This window comes from Callithrix jacchus, chromosome 13 (genome assembly GCF_049354715.1).
Source record: "Callithrix jacchus isolate 240 chromosome 13, calJac240_pri, whole genome shotgun sequence".
In the NCBI taxonomy this organism is placed as follows: Eukaryota; Metazoa; Chordata; class Mammalia; order Primates; family Cebidae; genus Callithrix; species Callithrix jacchus.
This window is the reverse complement of record NC_133514.1, coordinates 70,821,407-70,830,163: the sequence shown is the minus strand read 5'-3', so window position 1 is coordinate 70,830,163 and position 8,757 is coordinate 70,821,407. Positions and strand designations below refer to the sequence as shown.

At 37.4% G+C, this 8,757-nt stretch overlaps 1 long non-coding RNA gene across 1 annotated transcript; it reads right to left on the bottom strand.

Moving 5' to 3' along the window:
* Nucleotides 1-4,633: 4,633 nt before the first annotated feature.
* Nucleotides 4,634-7,377, bottom strand: LOC144579098 (uncharacterized). Its single transcript, XR_013525984.1, has 2 exons — nt 7,223-7,377; nt 4,634-5,650 (listed from the first exon to the last, which is right to left on the bottom strand). It is a non-coding gene; the product is annotated as an uncharacterized LOC144579098 (long non-coding RNA).
* Between the last annotated feature and the right edge of the window lie 1,380 nt (nt 7,378-8,757).

Here is an 8,757-nt window from a genome sequence, read left to right as displayed (position 1 = left end):
CAGGTAGGATCTATATTATGTTTTAAAGAACTTCACAGAGACAAGACTTTCAGAAAGAGACATACAGTTAGCTGAACATGGACGACCACACGCTATTGGTTTACTCTCTACTTTACTTTACTAAATACAACAAACTCAGGTAATATACCTGCACTGGTCAAGATACCTCCCAGTTACTCCACACAAAGAAATTCATGAAGAACCTGCAGTCTGTAGCCAGATGTGTCTAGTACACTTGTCTCCATCCTAGTCCTGAGTACATTCTCTGCTTTCATTATCCTGTGACTGTATCTTCTTTCTTGCCTACAACCCGTTACCCATCTCTATTAAAATTGTTTCTTGCTTCTATCAGAACTTCTACTGCTTTTGGCAGAAATACATTAATCTTCCTTCCTGCAGTGATTTCTTTCTTACCTATGTGTCTAAGGAAGTTCAGCTTTGCACTCTACTTTCTCTGAACATTGCTGGACTCAGTTACTGAGACAGCTCTAGAGATGGCTTTCCCTTTGCTTACCAGCAGCTCTTCTGCACCTTTTCCATAGTTAGCAGAAGGGATTTCCTTGTCTAAAAATTTCTCCAAGTTGGGCATGATTCAGAAATGACTGTAAAGTCAGAGAAGGATTATGTTCCTGTGGCCATCTCTGGCTTTGGGATTTACTGCCACTTAATTAACCCAGGTAATGGATCATTTGACTGTCTTTAGCAGCTGCTTCTCTTCCACATGGTTATATGGGGTGCTGATGGAGTTGGACCTTTCTCTGATTTACACACACACTGAGACTCACAGAGAGAGAAGCACACAGCTCACTGAAGACTTAAAGGACGTTACATTGTAGAAAGTTAAAAACTCAGAATTGTATATTAGATATCCTTCTTTTGAAAAAGTCTTTTAATTACCCCACCACTTGAGATTTTCCCCTAATCTGTCATAATTTATTTTCTATTATTTCTCTTTTCTCTTACCTCTCTTCCCCAATTTTTCAAGATTTACTCCTTCCAAATTCTTTTATTTGGCAGAAAAATTGGATTATTTCTTTCCCTCTACTCTGAAACTCAGTCCTAGGCTTCCCCAAACCCACCACAGTGCTCAGGTGAACATAAAGCCATCTACTTCACTAACAGTAACATACAAGTCTGGTGAAGAACTTGAAATTTCACTTAATAGGAATGTAAATATGATTTCATATCTATTTTTCTACTATCCTGTTGATAATTTCATTATAGTTTACATTGACCTGAATAAAATCTACATCATCATATTCAATTTGTGACATCTCATTTTGAAAAGGGCTTGACTAAAGTAGAGTTAGAGGAAGAGAAAGTGGACAAAAATGGACTGTAAGCAAATATTCTAACTGATTTATTAATCTGAAAGAACCCACTTGAGCAAATGGAAAAAATCAGTGTATTCATCACTTATTGGAAATATTCCTGTAGAAAGTACTTAATATGTTATCCCTTCTTAAAGGGTTGAAAAATATGAACCACATTCATTAACTTCATAGTTATGTAAACTGTTTGGTGGTAATTTTGTTGCAATTAACTCAAATAAGGCTTTCATTCTAAAAAAAGTCACTGCAAATGGAAGGAAAATCTAATTTGAGAGGACAGTTTACCCAGTGTCCCTGCAAAGTGACATAAAATTCTTCACAGGATAACACAAACTCTAGTGTGACCTTGAAGAGAGCAGACACGAAATGTTGCCTATACATTTTTGTGTTCAGCTCTTTGAAACAAACAAAGTTTATCACAAAAGTATGCCATGATGAGTACGTGACTGAGCCTTCCAGAGTGGAGCCAGTTAGATAGTTTGGATTCCCTTGAGAAGAATATTTAGTGACATGATCATGGGTCCAATTTCCTGATTATCCCAAGAGAAGCGCTGGTCAGCATTTAATTTATTTTGGGAAAGGGAGGGTAATCCAGTGTGTGTCTCGGGCACTTGCCAACTCTTCTGTCTGAGGCCAAATTACTTCAGCCAGCTGTCTTGGCCTTCCAAAGCATTTCGAGCCCTGCACTGGCCATACTTCACCACTGATCATTACCTCTGGCAGAAACTGTGCAAAACAGACATGACCTCAGGGCTGAGTGACTTCTAATGACATTGGAGGATGTAGAAGCACAAGTCTCCTTTACTCTGGGTCACTATTAGAACCTGGAGAACTCCACTTGTAACAATAAACATGAGAGTTCTGTTTTATTTACCCATGTTATCATCTTTTTATTTGGTAAGATTGGGCTACAACATTGAAAACAGACTTAGATAGTTTTGTAAAAATTGATTTTTTTGGATATGTACCTCTTCTCCATTTAGTCAAGACATCTATAACTCAGTAACAACCAAGACTCAGTAGTAAATGTAATTTTAATATGGTTGGAGAAGTGGAGTGAAGAATTTGATTTTTGTTCAAAATAATTTTAAATCTTTCCACATCCAAAGACAATAAGATTCTGAAATAAGACTAGTTGTACTCTTACTAAAATTCCTATCCAAGATGCTTTGAAAAAGTGCCCTGGAGACATTTGTTCATTCAAAAAATATTTATCAAATATCTACCATGTATTAGAAAATTTTCTGGATATGAGAAATACAATCACAAATTAAACAGGTGCTAATTTTTACAGAGCTCATTGTTTCTGGGGGAGGCAGCCACAAAACAAGTTAAAAGACAGACAAAAAATGTTCAAGTCTAATAAGTGTTAGGAAGAGAATGAATGAGGAGCTTAGAGAGAAAAGAGCAGAAGTCACTTTAGGGATGTTTCTAAAGATGGTATGCGGACCCTGAGACCCAAAGGCAGAAGGAGTAAAGGAGGCAAAAGCTACCTATGCAGAGAAAAAGAGTAAGTAAAAGTCTCAAGATGGGTATACAAAATGAATGAGATGGACACTGGAAAAACATGAGGTCGGAGAGACAGACCGGGTTCGAGGCATACATGAATGAATTTATAGACCAAAGCCAGGTGTTCGGATTATATTTTAAGTAAAAAGGAGAGTCCAATAAAGCGGTCTTTATTTTTATAATATGATTCCATTTTTGTTTTAAAAATACCTTTTTTTTTTTCACTTGAAAGTAGAAAAGTTTGGAGGAGATAGAAGGAAACAAGAAAAGAAGTAGAGAGACCAGGAGACAGACAGTTGTAGAAACCCAGGGAGGAAGTGACTTAAGATAGTGGCTGCAGGAGTGGAGAGCAGCAAAATATTTGAGATACGTTTTGGAGGTTAAATGTCGAGAAATGGCTAATAGATTAGATATGGGGGGACAATAAGGTATAATGTTGACTGTGGTTTTCTGCTGAAATTATGTGGAAGAAAATGGAAATAAGACTGGAAGACCTGTGTCTTATCTGGGGAATGTCAGTTTTATCCGGAACCAGTCTGTAGGCTACAATCATACAATTTATTTCACAGACATTGAGCCAACATTTGGGCCTACATAGGAAAAAGAATCTGATGAAGAGTTCCTTTCTTGTGAAGACTGGAAAACAAAGTTTTGGGGACCATTCATCTTATTTTAGGTGAAGACAAAAGCTCTCCTTGACCTAACTCTAGCTGGGCTTCCTTAGGCCTTCAAGGCCTGACCTTCGGCTCTGTACTTGGCTAGGTTACTCCTGTTTCGGCAAGAATCCTGCTAAGTTGGTTTAGTAAAACTTTCCCATCCTTGATGTCTGATTAAATTCCTCATTCCCTGCCCTCAATATCTTACTCTCTGGCCTGCCTTCAGCAAGAATCCTAAGTGGCTGCTCTAGTAAGAATTCCCTTAACCTTGAGGTTTCCTCTTAGTAATTTTTTAGCCTTTGATCCCCCAACCCTACTCCTTGGCTGTAAATCTCCATTTGGCATTGCTGTATTTAGAGTTGAGCCCGATCTCTCTCCCTTATCTTATAACTCTATTGAAATAGCCCCCTTGCCCCTACCAAATAAAATCTGCTTCACCCATCTTTAGCAATTATCATGAATTATTTTTCTTTAAAAGTGAAGGAAAAAAAAAGAAAGCAGTCTGTAAAGAATGAGCAAGTATAGAAAGAGCTAAGAATGAAGTGAATGAATATTTTTAAATGGCGGGAGGAGAGCCATTGGCAGGGAGAAGTGATGCTTAAATGCCTTGTAAGTGAGATTACTGGATGACGGAGCTTGGGAAGAAAGATTTCTAAATCTCTGCCAACACGTCTGCCCACTCCTCCTATTCTCAGAATAAAAGCCAGTCTCCCCGCTAGGGGCCTTTCCTTCCCCTATTCTCCCAGCCATACAAGTTGTTCTCTTGTTAAAATAAAATTTCTCTTTTACATTCCACAAATCCCTAGTATGACAATTCTATAGAAACAGAAACACTATAGAAACATTTGCTTACCTAAGGAAGCACTGAATTTGTATCATTCAAGATGCTGAAATGGCTGCATGTCTTAGGCAGAAATGACTATAGATATCCTGCAGAGATAGCATGCTGAGATCATTATTGTCATCCAGTGACACTTGGGTTTGCATTACACCTAAAGCTCTTGATTATTTTCAGTGCATCTCTCAGTGTCCTATAGAGCTGATCAACCTGAAACTTTACACACACACACACACACACATCCACACACACATCCCTGTGAAGGGGCACATGTAAGATAAACTCACACACTCTGGGCATTTATTGAGTGTGATGTTTTTAATTTTGGATTTAATTCCTCAAGGATTCTAGTATAAATCTGAATGCAGATTTGGCTCAATTTACAGTGTGTATCTCTAAAAAAATGGTTAAAGCATGGACAACTCAAAATCCATGCAGATCATTTTAACATTACTTGCCCCTGAATTCGATGTTTTTGAGTATACTGGCTAATATCCATTTCTTAAATGGTTGTACTGTATTTACATTTCTTATACTCTTAACAATCCAAAAGACATTCTTTAAAAACATGCTTCCGAAGTTGCCCCTTCTTCAATGTATGCTCTTTCTCTTTCTCCAGAATATTGGTGGCAATCTGCCTTGAGAGGTGAGAAGGAGTAGAGGACAGGATATCATTTTGGTACCCTTGGTCTCTCTGGCTTTAGATTTTTCATCCAAAAGTTATAACAAAGGTTAAGAATGGCACACTGGCCAAATGGTCTTTGGTATTGGAATTGCAGGTATCTCATGAACAGTTTGATTAAGCCATTTCATCAGGCAAACCCCTGATGTGGTATGAGGAGTTTCCTTCACATAATGCAGTCCCACAGCTACCAATCAATTCTCTGGGGTTTTGCACACTTGAATGGAAATAATACCTAACCACAGCATTTATCATCAAGTCCAAAGTATTTATCAAGTGTGAATATTCTTCTCTCACTGAATCAGGATAAGCCTGTAAAATAAATTGTTAGGGGAAAAAGTATCCGTTATCCTTTGGGTCTTGAACAAAAAGGAAAGGCTTTCTTGTAATAATCTGTAGCTGAATCAGGGCCATCAGGTAAATCAGAAAATAGGACTTTTGCAAAGGCTAGGCAGATCTCTGAAATAAATTTGTAAAAATTCAAGTTTTCTAGGATTGGTTTTTCAGTTTCAGAACTTGAAATTCAGCTGGAGTTTTGAGCAAAGTCCAGAAATGACATTTCGAACTTTTTCAGACTCTGAAACCCTGAGGTTGTCCTATTTCATCCACATTTTTCTTTTAGCAGTCAACAGTCCTAAAATACAAAACACAAAATAAAATGCACACACTCTTCAATCAACCAAAAACTTCTCTCACAAAGAACATGAAACAGAAGTTTGGCGATTATAAACATAATTATAAACAGATGCAGATAGGACTTGAGAAAATACAAACATACTTTTCATCTCCTGATAATCACTCGTCAGGTATTTTTGGTATCAAATGTTAGTTCTGTCTTGCCAACGTCTTGCTTTCTCTCACTTCACAATTTCTCTCTCTCTTTTTTTTTTTTTTAGGCAGAGTTTCATTCTGTTGCCCAGGCTGGAGTGCAGTGGCACGATCTCAGCTCTCTGCAACCTCCGCCTCCCAGGTTCAAGCAGTTCTCCTGCTTCAGCCTCCCGAGTAGCTGAGACTACAGGCATGTGCTACCATGACTGGCTAATCTTCTTTTTTTCTACTTTTAGTAGAGATGAGGTTTCACTGTGTTGGCTAAGGTGGTCTCGGTCTCCTGATCTGGTGATCCACCTGCCTTGGCCTCCCAAAGTGCTGGGATTACAGGTGTGAGCCACTGCGCCCAGCCACTTTCTATTCTATATTTGATTTCTCCTATTTGTAACACTTCTAAACTTTAAATTTTCTTCTGTATTTGGGCTTGATGGCTTTTAATATCTTCTAATAAACTAAATTATTTAATATCTTCTAATAAACTAAATAGTTTATTAGATAATAGTTTAATATCTTCTAATAAACTAAATATTTAATATCTTATAATAAACTAAATAGCATTGTGTGTAGTTTGTGTGAGTTTTATCTACTCAGACCAAATGTGTGAGTAGGTAAAAACATCGATCTCTTTTAAGCAGCTATATTAATATGACCACATATTGAAGGAATTTGTTGTTATATGAAATTAAATGGTGGCAATTTCTAGTTCTCACAAAACACCTACACGGGATTTCTTTTTGAATCCTAAAAGCAAACATATAATAGCATCTTGTGCATGCTGTGTTTGAAAACTCTTCCACACTGGCTGAGTTGCAATTTATTTTTTCTGCAAGATGAGTTGCCACCACTATTGTATGTGTTAGAGAGACTGAGCAGAAAGTCTAACATTTTTTCTCATTCTTATTGTTTACGTATAAGGATCTGCCAAAGAGAAATGCACTTTGCATTCATGACTGACAAAAAAATTAATTAATTTGATGCTTGGAGAAATAATTATGTAAATGTACTTCAAGAATTCCATACCTGGTCTATAAAATAAGACAAAGTAGCCACTGCTGGCTTTGGATCTATCAGCTGTACTTAGTCACAAGACTTGTTTCTAAAGAAAAATTGTAAATAAAGAATATTAAAGCTGTGACCGTCTGACACAGTTATGTGATGTTTGAAAGTGTTTGAAACCACTTACCATAATCAGGGCTTTTCCAACTTTTCTAACTTAGCAGCAGAGAAGAGTAAATATGAACCCTTGGGCCATTCAGGGGAGAGTCTGTTGCTCCAAGTATGAAATTTCTTTGAAGTATCATAAATATTCATGAGCATTTTGCATTCTATACATGTAATATACATGTTTATTTCAATACAAAATTAATATGTCCCCTACCTCCTTGAATTAAAAGATGCTGGAAGAGACAACCAACTTTGTTCTGTGACTTCCAGTAGCTGCAGAGATTCTGCCAACATAGCCAGGGTGTATCCCAGGTGAAGAGGCTTGCAGTGATCTGTCCATCTTGTCACAACAACCCCTTAGAGTATTCTAAGGAGGTAGCTCTTGTTATCCTTAGTTTACAAAAATAGGAGCTGGGGCTTAGAATTTTAAGTAACTTGATAGAGGTAAGCTGTAGTTTCTCAATTCCAAGCCCCACTGCTCTTGTCATGGAATTGAGCTGCCTGCATAAATAAATCAACTTGTATCCTCAGCGCTCTCAATGGAGCCAAAAATAAAACCTCTTGTGTCAGCACCTCACTGCTGCTCCCACCCCCTCATCCCAGCCCAAGAATTTTAGAGATGTTACATAAGATTGATATTTTTCAACTGGACTGTTTCTGCTTCAAATAAGCTCTCAAAAATGTCATCAACATTTGGTAGTTTTCAGAGTGGGGAGCAGGGATGAAAGGAAAAACACGTACACATGGGTCTTTTTTCTCTTCAAGTTAATTCACTTTCTAAATTACTCACTTGCTCACTCACTCTCCATCTCACAGACAAGCTTACATTCACCAAAGTGGTAGGCATCATGTTCTAAGCACTGTGCTATCAGATTTAGCTGCTCTCTGCAGACAAATTGCAATGTAATTGTTCTTTCTTCTTGATTCACTCATAGCTCTCTCATAGGCCAGTGAGTGGGATAGACAGACAACTAAATATAGAAGATGACACAGTGCAAGCAGCTCTTTCATTGAGATATGCCCAGGATTTTATGAGAACATGGGAGGTATACCAAAATGAGAATGATCAGTCAGGGAGACTTCTGGGAGACATGGTAGTGAGCTGAAATGTGAAGGAGGAGGAGGAGTTGGCTAGGCTAATCAAAGCAGAGAGGGAGGAGATGTGAATGGGGCAGAAAGGTCATACTGGTTTCTTTATGTTGCTAATTCTAGTCCCACATGAAATTAACCAGAGAAATAGGTTGAGATGGATTTGTAGGCTTGGTCTGGTTTCTATTGGGAAGAGCTCCCAAATCAAACTATGATGTGTACCATTGAGGGAGAAAGGGGAGTGTCAAGCATTTGTTATTTCAGCCTTATTCTCAAGGGTTAGTTGAAAAGGAACCAAAACAGATGATTCAGATTTAATTATTAGGACATGGAAAGAAGTAAGACTGATAAAATGTAACACTGGCAATATATTTCAGAATAAGAGGACATTATACATTTGTTCCAGTCTTTTGTGTATCCTTACATTTTCTAATTTCATGGAAGAAAGCTGTCATTGTATTTTTCCTGTGAGATTTAAAAAATGCCATTGTTCTTATTTGCACATTTTTATATCTATTTGCTACCATGATCACAATATCATCTTTCTTATTTATATGAAGTATTTTGAGAAACCTTTGATATGGGAAGACTATGATCTATTTGTTAATGTATTATACATAAGTATGGTTTGAATCTATTTTATCTAAACCTGTGCTGTCT